At 41.6% G+C, this 20,335-nt stretch overlaps 1 protein-coding gene across 4 annotated transcripts in view; it reads right to left on the reverse strand.

The window, feature by feature from the left end:
* Window positions 1–18,015, reverse strand: part of LOC115152834 (centrosomal protein of 170 kDa) — a 76,302-nt gene extending 58,287 nt beyond the window's left edge. For 2 of the 4 annotated variants that reach the window (XM_029697694.1, XM_029697693.1), the window contains exon 1: window positions 17,677–18,015. The gene's annotated coding sequence lies outside the window, so the exon portion shown is untranslated. Of the gene's footprint in view, window positions 1–15,810; window positions 15,945–17,676 lie in introns of all 4 variants that reach the window. The other 2 variants (XM_029697692.1, XM_029697691.1) reach the window with 2 other exon arrangements.
* Between the last annotated feature and the right edge of the window lie 2,320 nt (window positions 18,016–20,335).

Genomic DNA, 20,335 nt, shown 5'->3' on the forward strand with positions numbered 1-20,335 from the left:
CCCCAACGCACAAGTGGTTATCTCCACCTTGCTACCACAAAATTACTTCCACCCTGCTTCCATTCAGCGGGTAAACACAAGTATTTCCCTTGACTGTGCATCAAAACCAAATGTTTACCTGGCCCACCACTCCACCCTGGACTTGAACAGCCTTTACAACCAAGTCCACCTGTACCAGGCAGCAGTGCCCACCTTCGCCCGGACCCTAAAAGACATCGCTCTCAAATGCAGCCCCGACACTTCACACAGGAGCAACAGATCAATAGACACCCCCACTCCAACCAATCAATACCCCCCAAGTCAACCATGCCCACACCTCATTTAGGCCCCCTCAGATCAGACCTATGCCCCTCCTGCCCACCCCATGCCGCCCACTCCCACAAAGAGGGCCTCAACATGGAACTCACACATACGCCCAGGCCGTGAGCAGGCAAACAGGCCCAACCCCCACTCTTACACTATCCCAAGCCATTGGCAATGTACCAGATGCTCAGCAGCCTCTGCTCACACTTACTGGTCTGAGGCCAAACCACACGACCAACAACATTGGACACTTTATGGAACACAAAGCCTTCACTATATCATCCTGGAAAATCCAAGGACTGAGGTCATCTGCCTTTGGCGTAAAGTGCAGGAACCTTGACTTCACCAAAGAAATCAGAAATACAGACATTGTCATCCTACAAGAAACATGGTGTAAAGGAGACGGATCCACCGGTTGCCCTCTAGGTTACAGAGAGCTGATAGTCCCATCCACCAAACTACCAGGTGTGAAACAGGGAAGGGACTCAGGGGGTATGCTAATTTGGTATAGAGCAGACCTAACTCACTCTATTAAATTTATCAAAACAGGAACATTTTACATTTGGCAAGAAAATCAAAAGGAAATTATCTTGCCTACAGTTAAAGTCGGAAGTTTAAATACACCTTAGCCAAATACATTTAAACTCAGTTATTCACAATTCCTGACATTTAATCCTAGTAAAAATTCCCTGGCTTTGGTCAGTTAGGATCACCACTTTATTTTAAGAATGTGAAATGTCAGATTAATAGTAGAAAGATTTATTTCAGCTTTTATTTCTTTCATCACATTCCCAGTGGGTCAGAAGTTTACATACACTCAATTAATATTTGGTAGCATTGGCTTTAAACTGTTTAACTTGGGTGAAACATTTTGGGTAGCCTTCCACAAGCTTCCCACAATAAGTTGGGTGAATTTTGTTCCATTCCTCCTGACAGAGCTGGTGTAACTGAGTCAGGTTTGTAGGCCTCTTTGCTCGCACACACTTTTTCAGTTCTGCCCACAAATTTTCTATAGGATTGAGGTCAGGGCTTTGTGATGGCCACTCCAATACCTTGACTTTGTTGTCCTTAAGACATTTTGCCACAACTTTGGAAGTATGCTTGGTCATTGTCCATTTGGAAGACCCATTTGCGACCAAGCTTTAACTCCCTGACAGATGTCTTGAGATGTTGCTTCAATATATCCACATAATTTGCCTACCTCATGATGCCATCTTTTTGTGAAGTGTACCAGTCCCTCCTCCAGCAAAGCACCCCCACAACATGATGCTGCCACCCCTGTGCTTCACGGTTGGGATTTTTTCCTCCAAACATAACGATGGTCATTATGGCCAAACAGTTCTATTTTTGTTTCATCAGACCAGAAGACATTTCTCCAAAAAGTACGATCTTTGTCCCCATGTGCAGTTGCAAACAGTAGGCTGTTTTTTTTAATGGCGGTTTTGGAGCAGTGGTGTCTTCCTTGCTGAGCGGCCTTTCAGGTTATGTCGATATAGGACTCGTTTTACTGTGGATATAGATACTGGTGGTTATACTTGCGTACTATTGTTTGTACAGATGAACGTGGTACCTTCAGGCACTTGGAAATTGCTCCCAAGGATGAACCAGACTTGTGGAGGTTTTCTTCTGAGGTATTGGCTGATTTCTTTAGATTTTTCCCATGATGTCAAGCAAAGAGGCACTGAGTTTGAAGGTAGGTCTTGAAATACATCCACAGGTACACCTCCAATTGACTCAAATGATGTCAATTAGCCTATCAGAAGCTTCTAAAGCCATGACATCATTGTCTGGAATTTTCCAAGCTGTTTAGAGGCACAGTCAAGTTAGTGTATGTAAACTTCTGACCCACTGGAATTGTGATACAGTGAATTATAAGTGAAATAATCTTTCTGTAAATTTTTTTTGAAAAATTACTTGTCATGCACAAAGTAGATGTCCTAACCGACTTGCCAAAACTATAGTTTGTTAACAATAAATTTGTGGAGTGGTTGAAAAACGAGTTTTAATGACTCCAACCTAAGCATATGTAAACTGCTGACTTCATCTGTATGTATATACTGTATCCTACACTATCTATTGCATCTTAGCCACTCTGTCACTGCTCATCCATATATTTTATACTTATATATTCTTATCCCATTCCTTTACTAGATTGTGTGTATTAGGTTTGTTGTGGAATTGTTAGATACTACCTATTAGATACTGCTGCACTGTTGGATCTAAAAGCATAAGCATTTCGCTACACTTGCAATAACATCTGCTAACCATTTGTATGTAACCAAAAATTTGATTTGATTTGATTTACATACAACCCACATCCCACCGCATGCATGCCAATGTTGATTTGCCATTGGCTTAAAGTGGTTGGATCTTGGGGGAGAATATTTCAAAGGCTGAGACATGAGGCATGCCTGCAAGCCAGGTGGATCTCTGGCAGAGTAGTCCTCTACAGTGCAAGACCTCTGACACTGATACTGTACAATATGTTGATCTTGTTTGTAATGTCCTGTGCGGATTGTCGATTGTTAGACATATTCATGACATTTCAAAACAGCTGCGTTATTGCACAATCCTCATCTCTGCCCTCTTATCATCCTGTAACATCCTTGTTGTGATTTAAACATTCAGTGCAGTCAAAAATGTGATTTTCTGGTGTCTTATGTATATTTCTACACTATGAGTTTGAAATAATACTGTGAACTTGTGACATAATAATAATGCCCTTTTAGTGTAAGAGCTGTTTGAAAACACCGGCTGAAATTTTAGTCTGTTTTTGTGGGAGGGAGTTTTGGCATTCCATGGTGACATCACCATATGGTAAATGAGTTAATAGACCAGTAAGAGAGTTCCAAACCTCTCTGCTAATAACAGCTAATTTTCAGTTTTCCCCTCCCCACTCAGACCACTCCCAGACAGGCCTAGGTAAACTCTTGCTTTTCGCTAAGAAACCATTTTTGGCTCTTTTTGACCATATTAATTGAAAACAATCACAGTAACCAGGTTTGCATCCAACTTTTTATGCGAGTAAAGTACAGTACATGTTCGATTAAAAAATGTCACAACAGGGCTGATGGAAACAAAATACGCTAGACAAGGTGGGATCTTTTTGTTTCTTAATGAATTATGCGAGAAAAAGCGGTGGAAATGCAAATATTGATATAATAACCATCATATTGAAGTAAACTTGGAGTCATACGATGATGTGTTCTGTGGTCCTTCCACGACTCGGGAAACCATGCAGTTTATTAGGCTACAGATGAAATAAGTTATGATGAACTTCACATGGTGTTGAAAGTGTACGGTGAAGAGCTTGATGCTCCTGTACAATAAATATTGATCTTATTCTGGTGACATGATGATCGATGTTTTGGCTGCCAACTTACAAATAAAAAAATCATCATGTAGGCTATAGCAGCACTGTATCTGGCTATCTGTTCACTAGAGCACACGTGCCAAGACCAAAGTGGGCACATCAAATCACATTTTATTGGTCGAATACACATATTTAGCAGATGTTATTGCGGGTGTAGCGAAATGCTTGTGTTCCTAGATCCAACAGCTCAGTAATATCTAACGATTCACAACAATAAATGCAAATCTAAAATTTAAATAATGGAATTAAGAAATATTATTTAATACTATTTTCTACATTATAGAATAATGTGGCTCGGGTGGCTGAGGTCCTTGATGATCTTCTTCGCCTTCCTTTGACACCGGGTGCTGTAGATGTCCTGAAGGCCAGTGCAGTTGCCGTACCAGGCAGTGATACAGCCTGACAGGATGCTCTCAATGGTGCATCTGTAAAGGTTTGTGAGGGTCTTAGGGGCCAAGCCAAATTTCTTCAGCCATTTCAGAATATCAGGGATTTGTACGCCAAAGTACTTGAAGCGTTTCACCTTCTCCACTGCGGGCCCGTCAATGTGGATGAGTATGTGCTCCCTCTGCTGTCTCCTGAAATCCACAATCACCTCCTTTGTTTTGTTGACATTGAGGGAGAGGTTATTTTTCTGCCACCACTCTACCAGGGCTCTCACCTCCTCCCTGTAGGCTGTCTCGTCATTGTTGGTAATCTGGCCTACCACTATTTAGTCTGCAGACTTGATGACTGAGTTGGAGGCGTGCATGGCCAAGCAGTCATGGGTAAACAGGGAGTACAGGAGGAGGCTGAGCACGCACCCTTGTGTGGCCAATGTGTTGAGGATCAGCGTAGTGGAGGTGTTGTTGCCTACCTTCACCACCTGGGGGAGGCCCATCAGGAAGTCAAAGACCCAGTTGCACAGGGCGGGGTTCAGACCCAGGGCCCCAAAATAAATGATGATCTTGGAGGATACTATGGTGTTGAAGGCTGAGCTGTAGTCAATGAACAGCATTCTTACATAGGTATTCCTCCTGATGGGACAAGTGTCACTGTGCAGACAATCGCCATTGTGCAGAGCAATGGCGATTGCATTATCTGTGGATCTATTGTGGAGGTATGCAGATTGCAGTGGGTCTAGAGTGTCAGGTAAGGTAGAGGTGATATGATCCTTAACTAGCCTCTCAAAGCACTTCATGATGACATAAGTGAGTGATACAGGATGATAGTAATTTAGTTCAGATACCTTCACTTTCTAGGTTACAGTAACAATAGTGGACATCTTGCAGCAAGTGGGGACAGCAGAATGGGATAGGGAGAGATTGAATATGTCCGTAAACACTCCTGGCAGCTGGTCTGCGCATTCTCTGAGGACATGGCTAGGGATTGTGCCTGGGCCGACAGCCTTGCAAGGGTTAACATGCAGACCAACCCCTCTTTTACGCACCTGCTACTCTGTTTATCATATATGCATAGTCACTTTAACCATATCTACATGTACATACTACCTCAATCAGCCTGACTAACCGGTGTCTGTATGTAGCCTCGCTACTTTTATAGCCTCGCTACTGTATATAGCCTGTCTTTTTACTGTTGTTTTATTTCTTTAGATTACCTATTGTTCACCTAACACCTTTTTTGCACTATTGGTTAGAGCCTGTAAGTAAGCATTTCACTGTAAGGTCTGTTGTATTCGGCGCACGTGACAAACTTTGATTTGATTTGAATGTCTTACTCAAGTTGGCCACAGAAAACGAGAGCTCACAGTCCTCGGGAGCGGCCCGTGTCGGCGGCACTGTGTTATCCTCAAAGCGGGGGAAGGTGTTTAGCTTGTCCGGGAGCAAGACATCGGGGTCCGCGACATGGCTGGTTTTCCCTTTATAATCTGTGATTGTCTGGAGTCCCTGCCACATACATCTTGTGTCTGAGCCATTGAATTGCGACTCCACTTTGTCTCTATACTGACGTTTTGCCTGTTTGATTGCCTTACGGAGGGCATAACTGGCCTGTTTGTATTCAATCATATTGCCAGTCACCTTGCCGTGGTTAAATGCGATGGTTGGTGCTTTCAATTTTGTGTGAATGCTGCCATATATCCACAGTTTTTGGTTAGGATAGGTTTCATTCATCACAGTGGGAACAACATCCCCTATACACTTCCTGATGAACTCAGTCACTGTGTCAGTGTATACGTCAATGTTATTCTCAGAGGAAACCTGGAACATGTCTCAGTCCGCGTTTTCAATACAGTCTTGAAGCATGGATTCTGATTGGTTAGACCAGCGTTGAATAGACCTTAACACGTGTATTTTTGTTTGAGTTTCTGCCTATAGGAAGGGAGGAGCAAAATGGAGTCGTGATCTGATTTGCCAAAGTGAGGTCGGGGGAGTGTGAGTACTGCAGGTGATGTATTAACCTCTATGGGCTAGGTGGGTAGCTTGTGTCCTAACCTCTCTGGGCCAGTGCGTCCCACCTACTCAACAGCCAGTGTAATCCTGTGGCGCGATATTCAAATACCTTAGAAATGCTATTACTTCAATTTCTCAAACATATGACTATTTTACACCATTTTAAAGACAAGACTCTTGTTAATCTAACCACACTGTCCGATTTCAAAAAGGCTTTACAACGAAAGCAAAACATTAGATTATGTCAGCAGAGTACCCAGCCAGAAATAATCAGACACCCATTTTTCAAGCTAGCATATAATGTCACATAAACCCAAACCACAGCTAAATGCAGCACTAACCTTTGATGATCTTCATCAGATGACACACCTAGGACATTATGTTATACAATATATGCATGTTTTGTTCAATCAAGTTCATATTTATATCAAAAAACAGCTTTTTACATTAGCATGTGACTAGCATGTGACTAGCATTCCCACCGAACACTTCCGGTGAATTTACTAAATTACTCTCGATAAACGTTCACAAAAAACATAACAATTATTTTAAGAATTATAGATACAGAACTCCTATATGCACTCGCTATGTCCGATTTTAAAATAGCTTTTCGGTGAAAGCACATTTTGCAATATTCTAAGTAGATAGCCCGGCATCACAGGGCTAGCTATTTAGACACCCACCAAGTTTAGCCCTCACCAAAGTCAGATTTACTATTAAAAAAATGTTATTACCTTTGCTGTTCTTCATCAGAATGCACTCCCAGGACTTCTACTTCAATAACAAATGTTGGTTTGGTCCCAAATAATCCATAGTTATATCCAAATAGCGGCGTTTTGTTCGTGCGTTCAAGACACTATCCGAAGGGTAAATAAGGGTTACGCGCCCAACGCGTTTCGTGACAAAGAAATTCTAAATATTCCATTACCGTACTTCGAAGCATGTCAACCGCTGTTTAAAATCAATTTTTATGCCATTTTTCTCGTAAAAAAGCGATAATATTCCGACCGGGAGTGGTTGTTTTCGTTCAAAGAGAGAGAAAGTAAACATGGAGTCGACTCGGGCACGCACCTCCAGTATCATTGTTCTCAGATCGACCACTTACAAAATGCGCTAATGTTTTTCAGCCAGGGCCTGCAAAGCCACGATTCAGCTTTCTGGCGCCTTCTGAGAGCCTATGGGAGCGTTAGAAAATGTCACGTCATGCTAGAGATCCCCTGTTTTGGTTAGAGATGATCAAGAAGGCCATGAAATGGTCAGAGAGAGCGCTTCCTGTTTGGAATCTTCTCAGGTTTTGGCCTTCCAAATGAGTTCTGTTATACTCACAGACACCATTCAAACAGTTTTAGAAACTTTAGGGTGTTTTCTATCCAAATCAAACAATTATATGCATATTCTAGTTACTGGTCAGGAGTAGTAACCAGATTAAATCGGGTACGTTTTTATCCGGCCGTGCAAATACTGCCCCCTAGCCCCAACAGGTTAATAGTACTTTAGTAGCGTTTTCCTCAGATTTGCTTTATTAAAGTCCCCAGCTATAATAAATGCGGCCTCAGGATATGTGAGGGGGAATATACACTGTGACAATAACCAAATAAAATTCTCTAGGGAGGTAATGCGGTCGACATTTGATTGTGAAGTATTCTAGGTTGGGTGAACAAAATTACTTGAGTTCCTATATGTTACCACAATCACACCATGAGTAGTTAACTTTTTTGGGATAGGGGGCAGTATTGAGAATTTTGGAAAAAATATGTGCCCATTTTTAACTGCCTCCTACACCAACTCAGAAGCTAGAATATGCATATTATTGTTCAGGTTTGGATAGAAAACACTCTGAATTTTCTAAAACTGTTTGAATGGTGTCTGTGAGTATAACAGAACTCCTATGGCAGGCAAAAACCTGACAAGGTTTCAAGCAGGAAGTACCCTGTCTGACAAGGAGTCGTGCGTCTTGCATCTGTTTATTGAAAAGTAAGGATCTTAGCTGTAAAGTGACAATTCCCAGGGCTCCGATAGGCTCTCAGAACCCGGGAAATAACTGAAGGTTAACGAGGCAGCCTCAGGCTGAAACACATTATCGGCTTTGGCAAGTGGCGGCTCAGAGGACCTTTGAATGAGGCGCGTGCACGATTCGCTCCTGAGGAGAAATTTTATTCGGCTGTTTAGGCTCAATGCATATTCCGGTCGGAATATTATCACTATTCTACGAGGTAAATGGCATAAAAATTGGTTTTAAACAGCGGTTGACATGCTTCGAAGTACAGTAATGGAATATTTAGACATTTTTTGTCACGCCAATGCGCCATGCGCGACACCGTGATGAAGCATTCTGATAGTGTCTAAAACTCACGAACAAAACGTCGCTGTTTGGATATAACGATGGATTATTTGGGACCAAACCAACATTTGTTATTGAAGTAGAAGTCCTGGCAGTGTATTCTGACGAAGAACAAGCAAGGTAAGAACATTTTTCTTATAGGAAATGTGATTTTGGTGGAGGCTGACCTGGGTGTGTGTCTAAATAGCTAGCCCTGTGATGCCGGGCTATGTACTTAGATTATTGCAAAATGTGCTTCATCCGAAAAGCTATTTTAAAATCGGACATATCGAGTGCATAGAGGAGTAATGTATCTATAATTCTTAAAATAATTGTTATGCTTTTTGTGAACGTTTATCGTGAGTAATTTAGCAAACTGTTAGTAAATTCCCCGGAAGTTTGCGGGGGTTATGCTTTTTCTGAACGTCACATGCTAATGTAAAAAGCTGTTTTTTGATATAAATATGAACTTGATTGAACAGACATGCATGTATTGTATAACACAATGTCCTAGGTGTGTCATCTGATGAAGATCATAAAAGGTTAGTGCTGCATTTAGCTGTGGTTTGGGTTTATGTGACATGATATGCTAGCTTGAAAATTGGGTGTCTGATTATTTCTGGCTGGGCACTCTGCTGACATAATCTAATGTTTTGCTTTCGTTGTAAAGCCTTTTTGAAATCGGACAGTGGGGTTAGATTAACGAGATTCTTGTCTTTAAATAGCTGTAAAATAGTCATGTTTGAGAAATTGAAGTAATAGTATTTCTAACGATTCAAAAATCGCGCCACTGGATTTCAGTGGCTGTTACGTAGGTGGGACGAGTTCGTCCCACATGCGCCAGAGAGGTTAATCATGAAACGTACACCTCCGCCTTTCTTCCTTCCTGAATTGGATCCTTTGTTTGTACCTTCCAAGGCAATTTAACTTATCCCAGAGGCAGCTCCAAGATGCCGCCAGCGGAGAAGAGGTATTTGGAGAGGACTTTTAGTCCGACTCAGGAGGCGTGCACACCATCCACCGCTTCCGAATATATTACTCGCTAATGTTCAGTCCCTGGACAATAAAGTTGACGAGCTCAGGGCGAGGATCTCCTTCCAGAGAGATATCAGGGACTGTAACATACTCTGTTTTACGGAATCATGGCTCTCTCCTTATATACTGTCCTCGTCCATGCAGCCAGCTGGGTTTTCAATACATTGTGTAGATAGGAATAAAGAATTCTCCGGGAGGAAGAAAGGCGGAGGTGTACGTTTCATGATTAACTACTCATGGAGTGATTGTGGTAACATATAGGAACTCAAGTAATTTTGTTCACCCAACCTAGGATTCAATTCAGGAAAGTCATATTCTTGGTCAAAATGCTGGTTAGTTACCGCCTCTCTGATATCCAAAACTTCTTTCCAGCTGTATGTAATAATGCAAAGGACATTCTGGGCTAATAATGTGAGAAATAACATTACAAATAATACTGTAAAGTTGCTTAGAAGCCTGAAACAAGGCGGCCATGTCTATCGGCGCCATCTGCAATGACTCATTTATATAACGCAACATGTTTTGTGACAAAATCATCACTAGAGTTGAAAATGTGATGGAAACCCATTTCACTTTTGTATTCAGTTCAAGGGAATTTCAACGCAAAGTTATTCTTATGTGCACTACATCATCACGCACAGCCTTTTATCCACAACAAGTCAATTTGATGGAAACACATCTCTGGTGGGAAAATGTGCATTTTGTTTTTATGAAGATTTTTGAATATTCACATTGAAAAATCTGTCACCAACTGTATGGCAACCTAGCTAGTAAAGTACTTAATTGTTACAAATAATTTGATTTAAAAAAAACAGCTGCATTGAACCTTTAAGGGATGACTTCATTGTTTTGACTGGTAGAAAGACCACCCCCCCATGTCAGAGAGCAGGATTGTTCTGAGCTGACTGTGCATGCTTTGTGAGGAGGGGTATGCATGAGAAGCAGGAAGTAAGCTCAATGCTTCCTGAGGATGGCCTTCGCTCATCTTTGAATCCTCTTGGACAGGAAGTTAGATTGTTACACTGCATGTGTGATTTGAAAAACTACTCTGTGTTTTAAACAGATTATCATGCAATAACAGTAGCCTCTTGAAGGCAAAACAAGCTCATTTTCCACTAAGCCAGGTACTCTCATAAGATTTCACAATGTGTATGATTAGCTGTTAAAGGAGAAAAAAATTGGAGAAAGCACAAGCGAATCTAGTATAATCAGCTCTTTGGCTAATCCCATTCTAAACCATAGCATTACTTTATCTAAATACAACATGACAAATTGTATAAGTAGTATAGTGATCTCATTCCAGCCATTCAAAATCCTTCCCTCCTCTCTAAGCCAATACAATTTCAGGCTCCCTCTGAGAGAAAGTGACAGATATGAATGGAGCATTCTCTTCCGGGTGTCTCTAATGAGTTTCTCTCCTGTGACCATGGATCCTCCAAGTAGCGCCATGGCCACATGATGCAACAGTCCCTCAGCCTCGTTATCCCATCATAGGCCAGGGCTACTGACTCAGACCACCTATCACTGCCAGTTACACACACACACACACACACACACACACACACACACACACACACACACACACACACACAAAATAATGCATAGGCAATCTGTGCAAGCACTCCCACATATTTCCAAGATGCTGAGGCAGGTGTTTCAGTAAAGGCTGCCATGTAAAATGTGGCCTACTGTCAACTAAAATGAACTAGATTGTAAAACCTCATAAATGAAATGGCTTGCCTGATCTTCTTATTTGCTTCAGCAGGCCCAAAGCTAATGAGAGACCTTTACTTTGATACATGGCTGCATCGACAGTCAGAAAGAATAGGGAGGCAAGACAACAGCCCAGGGCAATAAACAACAAAAAGGACTGGATCAATCAGGATAAGACAGAGTAGTATTCTGGTCCCAGATGACTGCACTATTATTTACAGTCAGGCCAGACCAGACCATACCAGACAAGGCCAGGCCAGACCAGCAAACACAGAGGTATATATCTAACTTTTCACAAAAGGAAAGATCAAACACAAGGATTCTTTCTTTAAATTATGTACAGCTAGGCTGCACAGCAATCCCATCGAAATCTCTTTATGTTTTTGGTATGGGAGTGATTACTCATCACTAGCAGGCTACCTTTTATATAACCACACAATGAATTGATCTTGTGTATCCATTCCTTGAGGGCACCATGGCCTCAGACAACATCCCTTGCTAATATTAGACCTGATTACAATACCAACAGATAGCGCAGACACTGTCCGTGTCTGAATACCAATACTAGCTTACTACATACTGAAACAGCATACTATGTACTCATTGTTGCACACTATTTAGCATATACCATTTAGTAAAATGTATGCAGCATGCCACGACCGCAACGCAGTAGAGGCTCCTGACTGGCTGAGTAGGTGGGGCGGGGTCAAGTGCGGGTGGATCTTTCCAAATTCAACAGACATGCATCGCATTGGCCAGCCTGATAATAGTTTGTTTTCAATTCAATACATTTCTCTAAACTGGTTATAGGCAGACTATCACATTGGACCCAACGGAGTTATAGGCCTACTCAGGCTGGTTATAGGCAGACTATCACATTGGACCTATACCGTAGTAGACCATATATCCCATCTATCCTATTTAAAAAATGTTTCAAATTGTCACGTCCTGACCCTTGTAAGAGGTCATTTTCCATAGTAGAGTGGTCAGGGCGTGACAGGTGGTTGTTTTGGGTGGTTTTGGGTTTTCTGTTTATGTGGGCTTTTCTAGATTTCTATTTCTATGTTTTGTTTTCTATGTTTTGGCCGGGTATGGTTTCCAATCAGAGGCAGGTGTCGATCGTTGTCTCTGATTGGAAGCTATACTTAGGCAGTCTGTTTTTCCTTCGGGTTATGTGGGTAGTTTTCCGTTTTAGTCTTAGTACCTGACGGGACTGTTGTTGGTCGTTTTCTTGTTTTGTCAAGTGTCGTCATTAAAAGCATTGAAAATGAGCACTATCCACGCTGCGTCTCGGTCTCCATTTCACGACCCCTGTGACACAAATGTTCAAATCAAAAGGCTATTGCACAGAAAAACGTAGACATTCAGGTGTGTCGCAAATTCAGAACCGCTGGACAGCAACATAATAAACTAAAGCACTGTTCATTGGGAACAAGATCAGAATGACTGCTAAGGCTTGATCCATAAATGTAATAATTAAATAGGTAGCCTACAAAACTAAAACAATCCATATGTTCAAATCAAAAGTCCTGGGCTGGTTTTCCCAAAAGCATCGTAGCACTAAAATAATCTTAATTCCATTGAAACTAAAAGGATAAAACATGGTCTTAGTGCTACAATGCTTTTGGGAAACCCAATAACTCTAACGCAGCCACATCCCAAGTCCCCGGTGCCGACACGTTCAGAAATCAAAAGGTGGTTTAGTATTTTGTTTAAAAGCTCGGGCGAAGGCCAAGAGAACAAGAAACACTTTTCAATGAGAAAACAGAAATCCACTTTGGGTAAAAAATACATTTTAAAAAGGCTTCTGTTTTCTAAAATGTAGCCTATGATACAATACTCGAGACGATACAAAAATGGCTTAGCCTACATTTGAACACCATCGCTATTCGGCATCTTCCCAATTATGTAGCCTAGTTCTATTGTTTGGCTACTTGATGAGAACTAGGGCCTATCACTCGCAGCCCACCTCTCCCAATGCATTGTGGAAAAGTATGCATCAAATCCTACTAGATGAAGAGCTGAAATTATAAGAACGTCCTGGCATTTAAACCATACAAGATTTTTAAAAATGCACATACTTAAAACTTTCTATTTTGGCATCATGAGAATGCGTCATGCTCTATTGTGTTGTTTTGCGTTAATTGGTCAATTTTGGGAGCTCATCCCCCTATCTAATTGATCAGCTGTTGTCAAAGCCTTAATCAGTATGACATCTGGGCATTTCAAGTATACTCGATTTTCAAAATGTCACATAGTATATAACACAATTTTTTTGGGCGTACTCAAATGGCCTATTATTTAGGTCGCAAGTATGGGTATTCAGACACGGCCAGTGTCTGGTAATTTGGGGGGAAATGTGACTATGCAATAGGAAGACTTCAAACTAAACTACTGGGCACACATTGAGGGTACAATGGCTTATTCCCAGGGGTGTGTTGCTGCTTCATGCTGACTGTCTGTATGACTCATGCTGACTGTCTGTATGGAGACAATTCACTTTGAAGTTTGTACCAGAATGGACTACTTTTCCTGTGCTCATACATGAAAAACATATTGATGTGTCACTCACTTACCTAACCACAATGTGCCACTATGCCTACTGCTCACATAGAATAGCATTTGTATTGCCATCCTTTAATCAGCATATCCTTATATGATCTCAGTTAGACTATGGACCCGTAATAACATGGCTTTATTCACAAATGCAATAATTATTATTTGGTGACAGAACAAAATAACTATCACAAAGGACTCAGCACTTAGATGGCTGTCTAGGTGAGATACGTCTAGGTGAGATACGTCTAGGAGAGATACGTCTAGGAGAGATACGTCTAGGAGAGATACGTCTAGGTGAGATACGTCTAGGTGAGATACGTCTAGGTGAGATACGTCTAGGTGAGATACGTCTAGGTGAGATACGTCTAGGTGAGTTACGTCTAGGTGAGATACGTCTAGGTGAGATACGTCTAGGTGAGATAAGCAATCTCATCCATTTTTGTTTCATTCAAAAGCCCCAGGGATAGGCTAAGATAGGCTGACTGCAAAATTGAACAATAGCTAACAGTCCATTTGTTAGTGAACTGTATTGCTGGGTGCTGCAGTATGGGGACAGGAAAACTTATAGGGAGAATGGCTATGGAAAACAAGCTCTACAGACTAACTCTGTTTGACCAAATTAACTCAAAGAGCCACTATCTTCACAAAACATTGCCTTGTAGACAGCACCCAGACTGCACCCAGACAGCACATAGACAGCACCCAGAGATCACCTAGACAGCACATAGACAGCACCCAGACAGCACCCAGACAGCACCCAGACAGCACCCAGAGATCACGAGACAGCACCTAGACAGCACCCAGACAGCACCCAGACAGCACCCAGACAGCACATAGACAGCACATAGACAGAAGCCACACAGTACCTAGACAGCATCCAGACATGTATGTTTTATTTTAGAAAAACATGATGCATAAGCGGAAAAGTGTATGTTAAGCTCATACAGGTTATTATAGAGCAAGTAAAGCAAATGTTTGATTCAGTAAATACACTGACCACAGCCTGTGAAGCTGAAACATTAGCTCCACCTTGCTCGGCTCTGGCCTTACTACTGACATTAGCACTTGACTAGCCATGCCAAGTTAACCATGACACCACCTCTAATGTTGTCAAGAGATGGCCTTCCTATTTTCACTGGACTATAAAAATAGCCATGTCACTCACACAGAAACAGAGACTGGCACGTGGAAAAATACCATCCATACTGGCAAAGATAATAGGCCAATGTCACACCCCAAAACGGATGTGAAGTTGATCGCATGTAGTTTGAGACACTTATTCTACATGTGGAAAAAGTGGACGTTGTTGTTCTATAACATGGCTGATGAAATAGATGCAACTAACCTACCTATGGTATAACTACAATTATAAACGGGTGGTTTGAGCCCTGAATGCTGATTGGCTGACAGCCGTGGTATATCAGACCGTATACCACCGGTATGACAAAGCATTTATTTTTACTGCTCTAATTACGTTGGTAACCAGTCTATAATAGCAATAAGGCACCTCGGGGTTTGTGGTATATGGCCAATATACCACGGCTAAGGTCTGTATCCAGGCACTCCGTGTTGCGTTGTGCATAAGAACAGCCCTTAGGCGTGATATTGGCCATATAACACACCCCCTTGGGCATTATTGCTTAATTATCCCTCTCCTTGAAAACAAGAGCCCATAATTCTTTCAGGCAATTAACCCATAAACCTCTAGTAAAACAGACCTGGTGGAAGCTTCAGTTCTATTCTTAGTGTGTATAACAACACTATTATAACAACACTATTATAACAACACTGAAAAGGGAACTGGCCTTATGGCAGTGTCTATGGCAGAGTGAAGTAGGAGGGTCGCTGTAGTAAAGTGAACTCATTTCCCAAGCTTCCTCTTGGCTGTTAAGAAACAATGGCAGGGCCGGACAACAAAGTCCTCAAACATTTAAAAAAATGAAGTTATTCTTGAAGAAATCAACCTTTAGGTTAACAGGAGGTCATTCACACTAGACTCTAAAAAGAGCTTCATAAGTGGCATGGGGACCTTGATAATAATTTACAGTATACTGTAAAACTCATGCAGAACTATATTTAAAGTACACTAACTAAAGCATGGTAAAATGGGTCAGTACTTAGGCGTAGGCTACTTCAGTGTGCTGCCTGTCCAGTCATCCAATGAGTCGGACACAGCTGCCTACAGCCAGTGGTTACAGTTGGAGGAGTGCTGGCTATGATTATCAGTGGCACAGGTCCAACACTTGAATTCCTGCAGGAGGAGACAACGTTTCAAAATCAGATGGTCACTGTCCCGCTCTCAAAGAATACCAGTCTGTTTCACACTGTCCCGCTCTCAAAGAATACCAGTCTGTTTCACACTGTCCCGCTCTCAAAGAATACCAGTCTGTTTCACACTGTCCCGCTCTCAAAGAATACCAGTCTGTTTCACACTGTCCCGCTCTCAAAGAATACCAGTCTGTTTCACACTGTCCCGCTCTCAAAGAATACCAGTCTGTTTCACACTGTCCCGCTCTCAAAGAATACCAGTCTGTTTCACACTGTCCCGCTCTCAAAGAATACCAGTCTGTTTCACACTGTCCAGCTCTCAAAGAATACCAGTCTGTTTCACACTGTCCCGCTCTCAAAGAATACCAGTCTGTTTCACACTGTCCCGCTCTCAAAGAATACCAGTCTGTTTCACACTGTCCCGCTCTCAAAGAATACCAGTCTGTTTCACACTGTCCCGCTCTCAAAGAATACCAGTCTGTTTCAGACAGATAAATGGCTGTTTAATGCAGGAGCTGTACCAGAAGTTCTGTGTAGCTTTAATAAATCGGTTTAAGGTTCTAGCTATTGTAAGCCAATCAATTTGTCTGACTACTGTGTTTATAAAATGTTTATATAGTATTATTTCACAGACCACCGCCTGCCTTGATTCACATTAGTTTATCACTTTTCATGAGCATAATGGACAAAGCAGAATCTCGAGCTTTTCTGATAAAAAAAGAGAGAGCTCTATTCGAAACACCCATCTAATTCATGGGAGTTCGACATTAGGTGACGTCTTGAAAGAGGTTCGAGATTGTCTCATGGAGAGGACTATGCATTCCCAATTAAACCAAAAATATCAAATTATTCAGATGCATTGGCAGCACTTTTTAAGTTGAAGTCTTGTGTGGTGAAAAAACCTATACATTACACAAAGAGAGCCGATGTGAAGTAAACCAGGTCACTGAGGCAAGCTGTCTGGCTTCAAAATAAAGCCCCCACACTACAGAACACACAAGGGCTTCATCTCTGGAAAAAAACAACTAACCGAAAAGAAAGGCATATATGCAGAAAAATCCTCTGACAACAGGACATTCCGATTCCCGACCGGTCCAGTACTGCCTAGCCTGAGCATAGCCTGGATGGCTAATGCTAAAGGCAAGCATTAGACTATCAAATTGTATCAACTAAAGGAAATGTAGCAAATAATCAAACACTACAGTAGCTACAGGTCAGCGTTATCTTCTCAGATACACAGTAGCCGATTACATGGCAAGGGAGATTTGCAACAATGCAGCAAGCCCACAAAAGCTGGAGAAGTGGCCATGCATGCAGCATGACAATACACTGCCACCAGCCTAACCAGTCTCACTACTCTCTCTGTTTCTCTCTCTCTCTACATAACGTTAGCCAATAAAACATCAGCCTTTATATGCTAATAATTCTGCACAGCCCCATTGTGAATTTTGAGTCGTATAATTTAAGACTTTCACCTGTTCTTTCATAATTCACAAGTATGCCCTGGAATGAAAACGTTGTAGCCAAGTGCATTATGGTTCCAGTTACATTGTCAGAAATCAGGCCTAAAAACAGAAAAGGTGGAGTGGGAATTCCAAGAACTGCATTTATTTATTCACTTGTACAGTTGGTTTACTTGGAAGCAATACAGCATTCTCTCCAAGACAATCATACAGCTGTGGAAAATGTTTTATTATCTTGCATTTCTCACTTACCTTTTATTTACTGCTCTATTTCGCTGGCTTTTATGGTGGAGGCTTGCAATATCCAATGGAACTGTACACTGATCTCGGTGCCCAGACCGAGTAGCCTATCTATCTATGTACGTTGGTCTTCTCTCAGTTGCTCAGCAATAACGCTTTTCCTTACAAATAGCAGTTTCCTACATCCTCCACGAGTCGCCAGCGTCTGCAGTTCCAGCTCGACCCGGTGGGCGTGTTTTACAGATTGATTGGCAATAACAATAAATGCATCTATCAAAAACAAAGATGTTCAACAATTTTGTGACATTCTGCTAATAAATCCGATACATATGTATTAGTGTACATTGTTTTGGCCGAATAAAAGCTATTTTATGTGATTGTGAACACTGATCTCGCGATCATACCAATCTGATAGGCCTACCAACGCGATATTGTGGTTGTAGTTTTTATTTTAAACAGTTCAACAAAAGTTGAGTATCACCTAAAACTACAAGTTCCAAGGCCCATTGCTTGGTTCAGGAAAGTATTTGGAAAGCTGCTTGATTCAACGGTTGACAGCTGAGTTGAAGCTAGACATACATAATCTCTGCTGATATCTACGTGGTAGTAAGGTTTTTGTATGTGTAACTTAGATAGCTAAATACATCAAGGACACACATATAGATACGTTCACACGTTATCCATGAAGCCACAGTTCGATTCTGTTGAGCCTAGGAGGAAGAAGAGTTGGGAGCGTATCAAAATAAACTGAAGAGGTAACGTTAGGCTAGCTAGCTAAAGATGAGGGTTGAGTTTAGCCAGAACATTTTGGGCTATAACTAACGTTGGCTAGCTTTTTGTTGTATTTGTGGTTAACATTAGCCATAGGCCTAGCTACTTCAGGTGTTGCAAGAGCTGGCTAAATAAGAAAACATTCCCAAATGTACTCTCTAGCCAGTCTTCTGAAAATATAGATACAATGTAATTTGTTTGTTATTGAGCCGTGCAAATACACAGTCATATCTGTTACACAGTAAACTTTTCAACATGATGATTTGACCCGAAAGAGAGCCAACCGCAGCATCCAGCAGCTCAGATGCAGAAGGCATGCAACCAGGCAGCACTACTGGAGAAGTGAAGCTGGTACTAGTGAAGCTGGTACTTGGGTGTGCAGGCTTTCATTCCAGCCCTGCAGTAACACACCTAGCTAATTTAATTTATCATAGTCCAGATTGAGGACTTTCATACTCCAGACTCAGGACTATGCTTAGCTGAATACTTTAATCAGATGTGTAAGGGATGGGCTGGAGCAAAAACCTGCGCCCCTCTTGCAGTTCTCCAGGACTGGAATTGGAGAACCCTGCAAAAGACACAAAGCATCATGGATCAGGGTGATTCCATGCCAGGATACACCCAAACTATTTTTGGTATCCAATTGGTCCTGTGTAGCTCAGTTGGTAGAGCGTGGTGTTTGCAATGCCAGGGTTGTGGGTTCGATTCCCACGGGGGACCAGTACGTGGGGGGGGAAAAAAATTATGAAATGTATGCATTCACTACTGTAAGTCGCTCTGGATAAGAGCGTCTGCTAAATGACTAAAATGTAATGTAAAATGTGGCAATTCTCACAGAGAAGCTTCACTGGGAGGAACGATTTTTGATATGCTTTTTACATTTGTAACACAATTATTTTGAAAATCATAAATAAAGTGGCCATCTTAGGCCCCGTTTAGACCTATACATGCTTCCTGTACAACCCATTGATCTGTGAACCATACACGATAAAGACAAAACCTTGGTGTCAATATTCTCCAAATAGTGTGCTTTATTTGCAGAAGTTTTTATGTGACCTTTATTTGCAGACGTTTGCCACTCCTGCGTTGTCTTGGCTGTGTACTTAGGGTCGTTGTCCTGTTGGAAGGTGAACCTTCGCCAGAGGAAATCTTCAACAGAGAAACGCTAGAGCTCTGTCAAAGTGACCATTTGTAACGGCCGTCTGAAGGAGTAGACCAAGGCACAGCGTGGTTAGTGCTCATCATGTATTTATTTTGATCTGAACACTGAAACAAAGAAACCAATAACAACAGCCAAACAGTTCTGTCAGGTAAGTAATACAAAACAAAAATTAACCACCCACACCACCCAAAGGAAAACAGGCTACCTAAGTATGGCTCCCAATCAGCGACAACGATGTACAGCTGTCCCTGTTTGAGAGCCATACCAGGACAAAACAAAGAAATACAAAACATAGAAAAAAGGACATACAATGCCCACCTTAGTCACACCCTGGCCTAACCAAAATAGAGAATAAAACACTCTGGCCAGGGCGTGACAGCATTGGGTTCTTGGTCACCTCCCTGACCAAGGCCCTTCTCCCCTGATTACGATATTTCAGTTCTTTATTTTTAATACATTTGCAAAAAATTCTAAAAACCTATTTTTGCTTTGTCATCTGGTATAGTGCTGTAGATTTATGAGGAATAAACAACTATTTAATCAATTTTAGATGCTCAAAGGGATATTCATTGTCTGCATGCAACTTACTGTTATGCAATTATAATTTTTTTTACTCCTGAACTTATTTAGGCTTGCCATAACCAAGTGTTTGAATATGTATTGACTTAAGGCACTCTAATGGAATCCAGAGAGAACAAAACCCTGTCCTCAAACGTTTACATTGTGTATTTAGTCTTC

Source organism: Salmo trutta, chromosome 18 (genome assembly GCF_901001165.1).
Source record: "Salmo trutta chromosome 18, fSalTru1.1, whole genome shotgun sequence".
In the NCBI taxonomy this organism is placed as follows: domain Eukaryota; kingdom Metazoa; phylum Chordata; class Actinopteri; order Salmoniformes; family Salmonidae; genus Salmo; species Salmo trutta.